The sequence below is a fragment of the Prionailurus viverrinus genome, chromosome C1 (assembly GCF_022837055.1).
Source record: "Prionailurus viverrinus isolate Anna chromosome C1, UM_Priviv_1.0, whole genome shotgun sequence".
In the NCBI taxonomy this organism is placed as follows: Eukaryota; Metazoa; Chordata; class Mammalia; order Carnivora; family Felidae; genus Prionailurus; species Prionailurus viverrinus.
The window spans coordinates 97356068-97371877 of NC_062568.1; positions in this window are offsets into that span (position 1 = coordinate 97356068).

Genomic DNA, 15810 nt, shown 5'->3' on the forward strand with positions numbered 1-15810 from the left:
GTACTTACATAATATAATTTGATTACTACTTTAAGTTCTCAAGAGATAATTATATTTTTCAATAAGTCAGATTATTATGCAGCAAAGTGTGCTGTCTAAATTGAGCACACCCCTAAATAAGGGGTGTGAGGAAGGATGGATTTTTGACAAACTATCTTGGGATAATTAGTCATTCATATGGAAAAAAAAATCAATCCCTACCTCACACCATACACAAAACCCAAATTCCAGATATATTAAAAAACTAAATATGAAAAGCCAAAATGAAAAACTTCCAGCAGATATGGGAGAATATCCAGCAGCAAAGTATTTCCCAAACAGGGCGAAAATTTATGTCACAGAAGAAAACATGGATTCATTTTACTGTGCTACGGTCGTGAACTTCTGTATGATCGAAGACTTCTAGACAAAACATACACACCCTAGAACAAGATACTTCAACACATATAACTCACAAAGTGTTGATATTTTGAATATACTAAAATGTTCTTTCTCTACATTAGTAAGGAAAAGTTAAAAAATAGGAAATGGGGAAAAACTATGGAGGGGTAATATAAAGTAGAGGTGCTAGGAAGGGCCTCCACTATTCATATCTCTTCAAGCTCTAACGTGCCCTGCTGTTTCTAGAGCCCTTACTTTTCCTGCGATTTGTTTTTAAATTTATTCTGTGTTATTTGCCATCATTGTCTATTTCATTTGGGCAATTCTTTATGTTAAATCTCTTGAGATCAGCACTATGTTTTAAACGTTTAAATGCATTTATTAGACAGCCTCTAGCACACCACTAAATACCTAGGAGGAACACAATAAATACCATACTTTTTTCTACATTTAGACATCTCCAAAATTGAGATGAACATTGCAATCTATGGCACTTGGCACCATCACCCAGGTAGCCTTCAAGACATAGTTGTCTTTAACTGCAAAAGCGTAAACTGGGTTATCACTATCCTCACTTCAGTTGACTTGTGTGCATTGATGGAACTACGTTTACGGAGTTTAATTATTATTTAAATATATTTTAAAAGATAGCACTATCTTTTGACATTGGCTACGAAAGGTTGCAGCGAAGGCAGAAAGCATGAAAACAAAGCGGTGGGACAAAAAGCAAATACCGTTGGCCGATGGCCACAGTTCCACATCTTCTTGCAAAAATGAAACCCAAGTGCTTTATGGGGTCTCAGAAAAGAAGGGACCCACAAGAAAATGAAGCTGTCCCAGGAGGTATGTGCAAAGCATTGTCTATCATAAGCCAAGCAGTGCAACACGAGAGGGATTGCCAAGCCTCAGAAGGAAATTCAAAGCAATACGGGCTGATGTAAATGATTCAAGCTGCCTCTTATTCAATCAAGAAAATGTCAGCAAGAAAACTTCAAGAATGCGTTAGCAGCTTGGAATAAAATTCTAGACATAATAGTGGAACACTCTTTGAGACATGCTGTCTCATCAGATGTACTTGATGATATTGTGTGGATAAACACGAATGTTGACCCTCAAGTCAGATTCTCAATATGAAGAAAATTTGGAATGTTTTCACTATTTCACTTTTATTTTTTTTGTCTGCACAATAAAAATCTGAGTAAATATGTCTAAAAGAGCTCTTTCAATAAGCTTATAAAATAAACACTACTAATTGATTAAAAAATTCATACTGTGTCATAGTTGTATATAAATAAGGGTGCATTCTATGGTTAAGGTAGTAGAAGCGAGACGGGGCACCTGGGTGGTTCAGTCGGTTGAGCGACCGACTTTGGGTCAGGTTCTCACCGTCCGAGGTTCTAGCCGCGCGTCAGGTTCCGTGCTGACAGCTCGCAGCCTGGAGCCTGCTTCCGATTCTGTGTCTCCCTCTTTCTGGCCCTTCCCCGCTCACGCTCTGTCTCACTCTCTCTCTCAAAAATAAATAAACATTAAAAAAAAAGGGGGGAGTAGAAGTGATTGTTTTCATTAGGTTGTGGTCTACACTTTCACTGAAACTGTAGTAGCTTGTGAATACCTTTGATGGAGAGAACGCGATAAAAGTGCTGATTCCAGGACTAGCCTTTAGGAGACCCGGCAGGTTCAACTTTTACTCTCTTGGAGCCCAGGCATCATTCCATAAAGAAGTTAGTCTAGACTACAGAAGAAGAGAGTCCATACAGGGGAGGAATGAGGCACTTCCGTTGTTGCCAGCGTCAAATGTCAGATAAATGAGGCAGACCTTATCGGGTGATCCACCCCAAGCAGCTGTGTGAGTAATCTCAGCTAACATAACATGGAGCAGAACCACCCAGCTGAGCCCAGACAACCTGCAGAATTATAAGCAGTAGTAAATCACTATCGTTTTAAGAAACCAAGTCTTTTGAAGGTGCTTTCGTATGCAATGATAACTGAAACAGATTTGCCCCAAAAGGGGTTGTTACCATCACAGAAACGTCAACATGTGGGACAAAATATAAGAGGAGGCTGTCATGGCAGCAAGGAGATGGCGGAAAAGTAGCAAAAAGATTCTTCATGAAGTCTAGAAAATGGTGAACATTCAGTGTGGACACTGTTATTAAAGGCTGGGGGGTGGGGGTGGGAATGTGACCAATATCACGAAATGGGACAAGTATGAACAGACCTGCCACCTGGGGTAACTCAGAAAAGGAAGAATTATCACGTGAACTTGTGGATCTAGCTGAGAGTATTTCCAGGCAGACTGTTGAAAATACCAATAGTTCCTTTTAGAAACATATAATAAAAGGTTGCAAGAGAAAATTGAGTTAAAAATGAACTGTTTGGTTTTCAAGCATAATTTAGGATACAGAAGACTTAGAACATTTTCTCCAGCTGACAAAACATTTTCAAAGGAAGAAATGGACTCATGGAAAAGAACAGGTCTAGAGTACTTCCAGTAAAAGTGTCCTTTGGGTCAAAATTAAATCAGTAGTGTAGCTGAAAGACTCTTTTTTGACAGATTTAAAGTGGTGCTTGTAGACCCTTCCAGCTAAGCAAAAGCACCTCTAAAAATCTTAAGACGGTATCTCTCAGCAGAGATATCTGTCTCAGGATGAATTATGGATGTAGTTTTGAGGCATAGAATGAACCAGATATTAGAAAACCCACAGAATTTTTAAGAGGATTGTATCAGACCAAATAAGGAGATATTGGCCAAAGGTTTAAAATTTCAGTTATAATATGAATAAGCTCTGGGGAATCTAATATACAGCACAGTGACTGCGTTTAAGAAAAAAAGGTGTTGTATACTTGAAATTTGCTAAGAGAGGAGATCTAGAGTGTTCTCACTACCCACACTACCCACACTTACCCAGAAGGTAACTATGTGAAGTAACGAATGTGTCAATTAACTTGTTTGTGGTAACCATTTCACAATGTATATTTATATCAAATCATCACATTGTACTTCTTAAGTATACACATTTTTTTTTTTTGGTCAATTATACCTCAAGAAAGGTGGGAAAAAAATAAAGTTAAATAAATAATAAGTTAAGAATCATTTGACAACTTCTTGGCTCTCTGTTTTGTTCCATATCCATATGTCTGTCTTTATGCCAATACTACACTCCTGTTTATTATTATTATTATTATTATTATTACTGTATCTTTGAAATTAGGAAGTGTGAACCCTCCAACTCTGTTCTTTTTCAAGATCGTTTTAGCTATTCAGTGTCCCCTTGGGTTCCAGATGGATTTTAGGATGACTTTTACTGAGTTACACAATTGTCATGGTTTTTTGACATAGGATTACATTGAATCTGTAGATTGCTTTGGTGGTTTGTCATCCTTAAAATGTTAAGTCTTCGAAAATATGGGATGTTTTTCCATTTGCTTAAGTCTTCTTTAATTTCTTCCAGCCATGTTTTATCGTTTTCAATGTATAGGACTCTTGTCTTCTTAGTTAAGTTCACCCATAAGTATTGTGTTTAATGCTGTTGTAAATGGAATTGGTTTCGCAATTTTCTTCTCAAATTGCTCATTATTAGTGTATAGAAACATAACTGATTTTGCGTATTAATTTTGTGTTCTGAAATTTTGATGAATTTATTTATTAATTCAAAAAATTTTTTGGTGGAATCTTTGGCTCTTCTACCCCAAGATCTGTATCTACAAAAAAGAGATAATTTTACTTGTTTCTAATTTGGATGGCTTCTGTTTCTTTCTGTGGTCTAATTACTCCGGCTAAACCTTCTAACACCATGTGTTGTAAATGGGCATCCCTGTGCTGTTTCTGATATTAGAGGAAAAGCTTTCTGTTTTTCACCATTGAGTATATGATGATTGCTATGGGTTTTTCATATATAGCCTTTATTATGTGGAGATAGTTTTCTTCTATTTTTAGTTTAGTTTAGTTTGGTTTAGTTTAGTTTAGTTTATTGAGGGTTTTGATTGTGAAAAAGTGCTGAAGTTTGTTAAATATTTTTTCTGTATTAATTGAGATAATCATGCTCCTCCCTCCTTTATTCTGTTAATGTGGTGTATTACATTAGTTGATTTTTGCATATTGAACCATTCTTGCAATTTAGGAATAGATCACACTTGGTCATGGTGTGTAAGCCTTGCTTGTAATATGCTGCTAAATTTCGTTTGCTAGTATCTTTTTTTTTGACGATTTTTCCATCAGTATTCATAAGGGATACCAGTGTACAGTTTTCTCTCTTGTAGTAGTTTTTTTGACTGGCTTGGCACCGGGATATTGCTGGCTTTATACAATGAGTTTAAAAGTGTTCTCCCCTCCTAAGTGTTGGGGAAGAATTTGAGAAGGATTGGTATTCATTCTACTTTAAACGTTTGGTAGATTCAGCAGTGAATTGAATTGATTGAGCAGGTCAATCAGATTTTCTATTTATTCATGAGTCAGTCTTGGTAGATTGTGTATTTTTAGGAATTTGTCTGTTTCATCTTGCTTATCCAGTTTGTTTACTAACAATTGTTCAGGGTTGTTATGGTTATGTACTTTATAATCATTTTTATTTCTGCAACATCGATAGTAATGTTCCCACTATCATTTCTGATTTTAGTAATTAAACTTCTCTCTTTTTATGTGCTTACTTGATCTAGCTAAGGGTTTATCCTACTGGTGACATTTACAAAGAACAAATGGTTAGTTTTATTGGTCCTCTTCTATTTTTTTTTCCTATTCTCTATTTTATGTATCTCTACTCTGATCTTTATTATGGTTTTTCCTTCCACTAGCTTCGGGTTCTAGTCTCTTAGTATGTAAAGTTAAGTAGTTAATTTGAGATCTTTCTTCATTTTTAATGTGAGTATTTACAACTATAAATTTCCCTCTTAGCACTGCTTTAGCTGCATCTGATAAGTTTTGGTGTGTTTTGTCTTTGTTTTCATTTGCCTCAAGGTATTTCCCAATTTTCCCATGTGATTTCTTCTTTGACCCACTGGTTATTTAATACTGTGTTGTTTAGTTTCCACATGTTTGTAAATTTTCCACCTTTCCTTCTCTTGTTGATTTCTAGTTTCATTGCATTGTGATCAGAAAAGATGTGTTGCATAATACAGCCTTTTAAAATGTATTAAGACTTGTTTGTGGGGGCGCCTGGGTGGCTCAGTTAGTTAAGCATCTGACCCTTGGTTTAGGCTCAGGTCATGATCTCACAGTTTGTGAGTTTGAGTCCCACATCGGGCTCTGTGCTGACAGAGCCCTCTCTCTGCCCCTCCCCTGCTCACTCTCTCTCTCTCTCAAAAATAAATAAAATGAAACTTAAAGAAAAAGAAAGACTTGTTTGTGGCCCCTCTATCCTGGAGAATGTTCCACATAGACTTGAGAAAAATGTGTATGCCTCTGTTGTTGGGTGGAGTGTTCTGTATGTGTCCATTGGTTTTAATTGACTTCTAGTGTTCTCAATTTCTCTATTTCTTTATTGGTCTTCTGTCTGATCTTTCTCTAATTGAAAGTAGGGTATTGAAGTCTTCAACTATTAATATAGACATCATGTTTTTCCTTTCCATTTGCCAGTGTTTGCCTATATATTTCAGAGCTCAAAGGTTTGGCACATATATGTTTATAATTATATTTTCTTGCTGTATTGACTCTTCTATCAATATATAATGTTCTCCTTTGTTCATTTAACAGTTTTTGACTTAAAGCTTATTTCATCTAATGTTAGTATAGTCACTTCAGCTCTCTTTTGAGTACTGTATGCACGGAATATCCTTTTCCATCATTTCACTTTCAACCTATTTTTGTCTTTAGATCTGAAGTGAGTCGCTTATAGATGGTGTACACTTGGATCATTAAAAAAAAAATCCATGTTGCCAATCTGTGCCTTTTAATTGGGGAATTTAATTCATTTATTTTTAAAGTGGCTACAGATCAAGAAAGAAAAGACTTACATTGCTATTTAGGTATTTGTTTTCTGCATGTCTGATAGCTTTCTTGTCCCTATCTCCTCAACTACCACTTTCTTTAGTGTTTGTCGATTTTTTGTAGTATCATATTTTGATTCTCTTCTCATTTCCCTTTGTGTATATTCTATAATTTTTTGGTGATTATCATGGCAATTACATATAACATTCTGAAGTTTTAACATAATTTTAATTGTACCAGCTTAACTTCAGTTGCATATGACAACTCGACTTTTCTATAGCTCCTTTCTCTTTCACTTATATTACTTAGGTCAGAAATCACAACTTGATACATCGTATACCTACTAACACAGATTTATTATAATTTTTTGCATTTGTCTTTTAAATTCCGAAGAATATAAAATGTGGACGTACAAACCAAAATTGCAGTAAGACTTTTACATTTGCCCGTTTATTTACCTTGACTAAAGATCTTTATGTTTTCATGACCTCAGGGTCCGGCCTACCATCCCTATTTCAAGCTGGAGGACTCTCGTTAGCATTTTTTAAAAAAAAAATTTTTTTTTCAATGTTTATTTATTTTTGGGACAGAGAGAGACAGAGCATGAACGGGGGAGGGGCAGAGAGAGAGGGAGACACAGAATCGGAAACAGGCTCCAGGCTCTGAGCCATCAGCCCAGAGCCCGACGGGGGGCTCGAACTCACGGACCGCGAGATCGTGACCTGGCTGAAGTCGGACGCTTAACCGACTGCGCCACCCAGGCGCCCCTCTCGTTAGCATTTTTTATCGGGCGGGTTGGATGTTAATAAACTCTCTTAGTTTTTGTTTTTGTTTTCCCCTCATTTTTGAAGGATACATTTGCTAAATATAGAATTTTTGGCTGACAGATTTCCACCCCTCCTCTGCACTTTCAATAAATCATCCCACTACCTTCTGGCCTGCAAGATTTCTTCTGATAAATTAGCCACTAATATTTTTATGGATCCCTCAAACCTGACACGTTACGTCTCTCTTGCTGTGTTCAAGAATCTCTTTCTCTTTCGACACTTTGATGATAATGTGTTTCATTGTGGACCTCTGAAATTTGTCCTGCTTGGAGTTTTTTGAGCTTCTTGGGCTTGTAAATTCATGTATTTGATCAAACTTAAAACGTTTTTTGGCCATTATTTCTTCAAATAATCTCTCTGCCCTTCCCCCGCCTTCTGCAACTCCCATAATGCACACATTGTGCTGCTTCACGATATCCCACATGTTTTTTTTTGGGGGGGGGGGGTCTGTTCACTTTCCTTCATTCTTTCTGTGCCTCAGGCTTGATTATTTCAATTTTCCTGTCTCACGGTCACTTATTCTTTCTACTGCCTGCTCCAGTGCTGTTGAGTTCCTCTAGTGACTACTGGAGTTCAGTTATTCCCTTTTTTTTTTTCAGTTTTGTAGTCTTGGTTCTTTTAATAAGCAACTCTCCGATGATATTCTTAATTTGTTCATACATTGTTTTATTGATTTCATTTAGTTTGTGCTTGATTTAGCTCTTTAAGCATATTTAAGAGCGCTGTTTTGCTGTATTTGTTTGATGTCTGTGCTCTATCAGGGATGATTTTTACCGATTAATTTTTTTGAATGGACCATGGTTTGCCATTTTGTTGTATACCTTGTGATTTTTTTTGTTGCTGAAATTTGGATATTTGTAAAAAGCAGCCGCTTCTCCACGTTTTATGGGCTGGCTTTGTGCCTGGGTAGTCATTCACTGAGTAGCAGGGCATGCTCTTGAGCCTAGGAATCAGCCTGAGGCGACACCTTATGGTCTTCTCAGGTCCTTTCCGAACATGTGTCTTGCTTGGGCTTACACATGGTTCTCTCAGTTTCCATTAAAAATCCCTCTTTTGAATGTCTTAATTTTCCCCAAATCTCACCCAGATTCTCCTTGGGGCCTTGCGTGGTCTAATGTATGTCTCTACCCATAATCTTTCGCCCAGGCTTATGTGGGCCCATAGTCCCTCTGCAGCTTTCACAAGCAGTCGTCACCAGTCTTCCTTACCCAAGATCTGAGTTGGGCAAGACACAGACCAGTTCTTCAGGCTGTCCCCAGACAGGTTAAAACGTTGCAAGAAAGATATACTCTGCTCTCTCTAGTTCAAGAGAGGACGTTGTGAACTATGCCTCTTTCTGACCAAGATCATGCCATGCAGAGAAGGGGTGGGGAAAGTTTGAGTACGAACACTGTGAAATTTTCCTATCATTTTGAATGTGGATTTTTCTTCATTCGGCATTTGCTTGGTTGCATTTTACTGTTTTCTAGAACTCCCATAAGGTTAGGTCAGCGAGTTTCTATTTTTTGTTTGTTTGTTGTTTGAGGTTTCTTTTGGAGAAATAAGGGCTTGAAACTTCCAGTTTACCGTTTTGCTGACATCAGCCCATTTTCTACATTTTCTTATTTAAAAAAATTTTTTTAAATGTTTATTTTTGAGAGAGAGAGCAAGTGGGGGAGGGGCAGAGAGAGAGGGAGACAGAGGATCTGAAGTGGGCTCTGTGCTGACAGCAGAAAGCCCGACCCAGGACTCAAACTCACAAACCTGAGCCAAAATCGGATGCTTAACCAACTCAGCCCCCCACGCACACGCATTTTCTACATTTTGAATGAGAGTTTCTAGTACGGTTGCCCAATCCACGTCTTACAGTTGTATGTTGGACATTTGAGAGCAAATAACACCTTTTTTTTTAGTGTACTGATCTCCATATCAAGAGTGTTGCAGCAAGGAGCCTCATACACATGGAGACCTGATTCAAATGACGATTTGAACTTGGACCTACTGCCATAATGAAATGAGATTCTTGAAGGAGGAGTGCATGTGTTTTGCATGTGGGAGAGACATGAAAGGTTGTTGTCAGAGGATATACTATGGTAGATCATTTTCAAATATGACCAAGAAAGAAAAAAACACATGTTCTTTCTTACACACACATACTCACCCTTCCATCTAGAGGTGAAGTGCATTTCCCCTTCCCTTCATCTGGGATGGTCTTATAACTTGTAAATAATGGAATACAGTTGAAATGATGCTCTTGAACTACCAACCCAAGGCCTTACAAGATCTTATATCTTCCACTGTCAACCTCTAATTCAGCTGTCATGTAAAGGATCTTGGGTTAAGTCACTGAATTGTGATAGACCACATGGAGACACAGGCTATAATCGGTAGCACAAGGCTCCCCAGCTGAACCTCAGCTAAGTGTAGTTGCATGCACCATACGTCTATACCACGTGAGCAAAGCGCCACCCAGCTGAGCCCGGCTAACACCAAATGTTAGCCTTCCGCTGAGCCCTAACCAAATGTAAGAATCATAAGTAAACCAAACTGGTTATTGTTTTACGTCACTAAAATTCTTCGGGTGGGGGTGGGAAAGGGTATTGCCACATCATTTAACTGAGAAAACTATTTAACTCATTTTCATGAAAAATTTAGACTAAAACATATTCATCTATGTGGCTGACCTCAAAAACTAGCCCCTGTTTAAATGAGACTCCTGTCTATCATGTCTTTTTCTTGTTAAATCCACATGCTAGAGAGGAAAGGGCATACATTTTGGGGATACAAAACTTGGGGGTATTAAATTCTATTTCTACCATTTATGTTACAACATCGTATTAAGTGATTTCACCTTTCTGACTCAAGGTTTGCTATTCTGTAAAATAAAGATAATAACACTGACATGGGTTTCTGGGAGGATGAGATATGTTAATGTGTGGAGTTGGACCCATATGTATATCTGCACAACCTACACAGTGGTACACAGGGATGCTGTTGTGCAAAACATGAAGTGCAGCTCTGGGCATACAGTGGGCGTGTGGATGGTGGTAATTAGAGGAGTCCTCTTCTGTGATAAGGGGGGTATTCTTCAACACTGAAATGAGATCAGACCTCAAATAAAGGAATCTATCATGGTAAAGGGACAGATGTTTGGGTTATTAATTAAGTTAGTTAAATTGAGAACATGAGTTCATACCTGTAAAGGGATTAACAGTGCTTGTCCACAAAATAAACATTGAAGAAATGTTAGCTAGTATGATTGTTGTTGTTGCTTTGATCACAAGGGCAAGTGATTTCACCTAGCATCCTTCTGATCACACCTAGGAGGAAGTGTTTATGTCAAGTCTTGCTTTAGGTCCTGGTCCTCGTGCTGGCAAAGCATTTTTGGAACTTGTCTTTTTCCCACAGGAGAAAGCAATAACACCACAATCTGTATCCCATGCCTGGCAGGTGCATCTGTTTCATTCTGACATCCTCAATTAGCCATGCTTCCTCCCTACCTTGGACATGTTTGCTCTTAGGTGTAATTGAATGGCTTCATTATTATTACTATTTTCTAAAGACCATAAACTTGGAGAAATGCTTGATTGCTAAAACCAAAATGCTCCTAGAAATGTTCTATTTCTTGTCTTTCTTCCCTTCCTTTTCTCTCCTTTCGCCAACCTGATAACCTACCAAACTTAAGTGACAGAATTAGTTCTCTAATGCTGCACAACAAATCACCCTAACACTCAGTGACTTAAAACAATAATAGTCATTTATTATTTCTTAGTTTCTGCGGGTTAGAAGTCCAAAGGCAGCGTGACTGGGTTGTTCTGATTTGGGATCTCTCGTGAGGTTATCATCAGATGTCAGCTGGGGCTGCAGTCATCTGAAGGTTTGACTGGGGCTGGCGGCCCCACTTGCAAGGTGGCTCCCTCATGTGGCCGGCAAGTTGGTGCTAGTTATTGGTAGGGGGTTTCAGTTCCTTCTCAGTGCCACATGGGCTTGCCCATAGGATTTCTTGAGTATCCTAACAACACGGTGGCTGGCTTCACTCAGAGCAAAGGATCCAAGAGAACAAGGCAGAGGCTTCCATGCCTGTTATGACTCAGCCTAAGAAATCAAACCATCACTTCCCCCTTTTTCTGCTGGTCATAGGCTTTTAAGGAGACTATACAAAGGAGAGAAGACCAGAAAATACTGAATTATTCTAAACCATACTGCAGGCTGACCACCACATACCATCACCATGATTCATTGAGTTTTCTGCAGGGGGTCCAAATGTAAAATTCTGACCAGCCCAAACTACATATTTCAAAAATATTACAGGCTCTCCTACAGTTTATGAAAGTACTTTTCTTTTTCACTTTCTTCCGAGCTGTTATTTCTAACAGTGGTTAGAATTGGTTCTAGAATTGATTATTTCATTTGTGCAACCCTTAATAACCTCTCCTATTTTCGAAGGAAGAGAAGGAAGGAAAAGAGTAAGGAGGAACGGAGGTAAAATCCTTCCTAAGCTTTTTGATCTTCGTTCTTAAAGTGTTCTGGAATTTCAATTGTCACACTGAAGAGAGTGTTTTCCAGTATCTCGTTTTGAAGGATCCGGCCCATTAATGATTTTCAAACTTCCATTTCTTCCTCTACTGAGTGTATCAACTTGTTTTGTGTGTTTTGACAGGCTCTCACACTAACTTCATGATGTGAAAAGTGATATTTTTACAAACATGGTTTTCTAAGTTCATATCTTCTCCGTGTAGATGGCGAATATTTAGTATTTCCCATCAAACACACAGAATATGTAGCAATTAGAATTTTTGCTAGCGTTTGCCCTACAGATACATTGCTTCCGAAAAGAGCACCTATTTGCATTTTAAAACAAAGATCTACATCGGTGCTGCTGCCCACCATCTGGTTTTCTCTTTGCTAAACTTGGCAGTTTTTTCTCTAGGTCATATAGGCACAGGCCTTACATGAAGCACATAGATGATTTGGAGCAGGATAATCTAATGGGTAAGGGATCTGGCTCTGGTATCTGAACCTGAATGTGAATCATGGTTCTGCCAGTTATGAACTGAGGTGGCATTTGGCAGATTATGTAAATTTTCTAAGATTGAGTTTCCTTAATCTACAGAAAGAGGATAAGAACCAAGCCAGCTTTACAAGGATTGCCAGTTTGACAATGATCTTCTCAGCCATACTCAAAAACTGGTTTTGATATGGAGTCTAAAAACAACACTAGCCATTGTGTTGACGTGTGGAGTGGAATAGTGTAGGCTAAAGTGCCTTGAAAAACGAAGACCACTCCGACCATATTCTGGAAACCTACCTACCTTGATTCTTCATGAAGATGAATTGAGGCAATGGCAACTCTGGGAAAACACTCCATTTGTGACACTGGTAGACAAATCCGGTTCGAAATAGCATAGGTGAACTTCATCATAGATATAATGCAGACTTTTGAAACATTAAACTCAATGTTGAATGGAAATCAAGCGTTACTGATTGATTGATTTTTGCGAGTACTATGAGGTCTCTGTGTTTCATGTCTTCGTAGATCTGGGGTCATCTATGTGGTGGTGGGGTTCTCTTCGGATGGAACGTTTTTGTCAGTTCAAAAATGAGAGGATGTGAGTCTCAACAAGATCAATACTTTTTATTTATAAAATATAAACAACGTCAATGTTAATAATATATTCTATCGATTAATAAAATGAAGCATAGAGTTTTACATATGAATGAATAAAAAAAATAGTGGTTGCCAGTGTTTCTTTGTATATTCCAATGCAATGTTTTGTCTGCGTGAGGGGATGTGAACATCCTACGTGGGAGACAGCTGTTTACTCTTAATTGAACAAGAATAAATGGTCAGTGAAAACAGCAACATGATACCACCACACGCCTGTTAGAAGAGCTAAAATTCAAAACACTGGCAACATGAATTGCGAGTGAGGATGTGGAACAGGGAGTCTCATTCATTGCTGGTGGGTCCGGCCACTTTGGAAGACCGTTTGATAGCTTTTCCCAAAACCAGACATAAGCTTACCGCATCATCCAGCCATCATGCTCCTAGAGGTTTACTCAAATGAGGTGAGAACTTCTCTCCACACAAATGCACGCATACGAATATTTATAGTGCTTTATTCAAAATTGCTCAAAATTAGAAGCAACTAAGACGTCCTTTGATAGGTGAACAGATAATCTGTGGCAATCCATACAATGGAATACTATTGGGCTATGAAAAAGATGGGCTCTCAAGGCACGAAAAGCATGAGGAACCTTAACTGCATTTTGCCGAGTGAAGGGAGAGGCTGCCTACTGCGTGATTTCAACTCTGCGACATTCTAGAAAAGGCAAAACTACAGAGACAGTAAAAAATGAGCGGTTTCTCGGAGTTGCAGATGGGAGCCGGAAGGAAGGTGGGCTGGGGAATGAACGGGGGGAGCACAGGGCTTTCTTAGAGCCATGACCTATTCTGTATGATTCTGGAATGGTGGACACAGGAACATTTTTGTCACATCCCATAGAATGTACAAGGCAAAGAGTCAATTCCAAACTATGGACTTTACTCAATAACGATGCATCAGTAGTGGTTCACCGATTACCACAAGTATAACACAAGAATGTGGCATGTTAATAATAGGAGACACTGGGTGGGGAAAAGAGGGAGACTACGAGAACTCTGTAGTTTCTGTGCATTTTTTGTGTAAACCTAAAACTGCTCCCTCCCCCCCCCAAAAAATCAAATCTATTTAAAAAAAACACGGGCTCTGAAAACAAAAACAGGTGCTTTGACTGGGTGTGACTGGGTGTGCTGACAGACACGGGGTCCACTTTCTGGTGGGACATGCTTGCGACATGACAAGGAAAGGGGTACGTTTTCCAAACATTCTGTTGCAGGTGGAAGATTGGGCTCCCTTTCTGGAAAGACTTGTGACTTGAAGCAGGCCAAATCTGAATCTGTGTTCCAATACTCACAAGCACGTGACCATGAGACGTTCCCTTGACCGTTGTGAGTCTCAGTTTCCTCACCTGTAAGGATTAAATAGAGGAGACATAGATAAAAGACTAGCCAGCCGTAGGCAACAATGAATGATAGTTTTGTAGGGAACTCTGAGTAACTACGTTCTAAGAATCATCATTACATATTCCACCTAGGCTTATACATTTCCTGAAAATAAGTACCATGATGTCTATTAAAAATTCTCTCAATGATGCTCAGCTTTACTGAAGCATAGGAAGTAACTGGGAACCATAATAGTTCCGAGAAATGAAATAAAACGAGGCTAAGGTAAATAAAAAGGAGTTACCTACTGGCGTTTCCCAATTAATTAGCATATGCCCATTCAATTATTCATACCTTAGGGAACTCATTTAGGCAATCAGGTATCCATAAATATTCATCTTATTTACCTCAGTGTCTCTGTCATTAGGATTGGAAATTGGCAGTGTTTTCTCTCTATATTTCACAACTGGTTGCTTTGAAAAAAATTACCTGGGACTAAATTCCTATGTCATTAATGGTGAAAATGATCTGCCACATGAATGCCGAATTAACAAAGGGCTGCTCCAGGCTTCTTCTCCGGGAACTCTATCATCTGCCTGAGAGGCAGCTCCGTGGGGCGTGCGGGCTTCAGGGCGGCCATTCTGACCTTCGGCCACTAGTATGCGCTCTTGAATAGTTTTTCATGGCAGTCGGGCCCTGGGCCCACAGGAACTGAGAGGCTACACCTCCCTGGTTCTAATTTGTGCAAGAGGCAGAAAGAATGCGATGTGTCGGTGTGAAAGCCTTGGGCCACCAACACAGACGTAACCTCGCCTAAGTAGGCTCTTCGAGATACCCAGGATGGTCCAGACAGCATTCACGGAGGCGAGTGCGCCATCGGGATGGGCCACATCGTTTGTGGGATGTGGTACAAAATGAAAATGTGCCCCCCCACCCCGTTCAGAAAATTAAGAATTTAAAAACAGCAACAGTAGGGACCCTTCTAAGTGTGAGGCCCTGTATCACCGCACAAGTTGAAGACTGTCGAAGCCGGCCCTGTGTGCAACACGCTTATCACCTTCGCCCAAACCGCCTGGCCTCAGACAACAAAACAGGGACAAGTGACCCTTTCTGGCTATTAGGAAATGGTTTGCTTATAAATATGATTTCTGGAGTGCTTATCAGAGCGAGGTCCTGTGCTAGGCTCTGACGTTATCTCCAACCCTTACGTCACACCTCCGAACTAGATTTTACTGTGTCCCATTTTACAAGCAAAGGGACTGAGTTTAGAGAAGACACGTGACTGGCGGGAGCCCGTAAATGACCGAATCAGGGTGGAACCCCAGGGTTGTCTGTCTGCCTCCAAAGCCCACTTGCTTCTCACATGGACCATGTGGTTTTGTAGAGTTGGATGCTTATTACGCGCATCCAAAACACAGCATGTGCCGTCTGAGGGGTAACTTTTCTATTTCCAATAATTTTGTTTACCTTGAAGGATTTTGCAACACTTCTCAGCCCCCCTCGCAGGCCTTGTACTCCCTTTTTCCAGTAATAGGAAACACCATTTTTTTTTTAAAGAGCAAATTACAAGTGTTGCTACCACCTTTTGCCCTCCAGGCGACAGACAAAAGCTCTTTTCATTGTGTCAAAGGGATACGGTCAGCCAAACAGTATAAACTAGCAGGACGATTTAGTTTCCAAAGAGAAGCCTAGTCTAAACTTTTTTGATCCACACT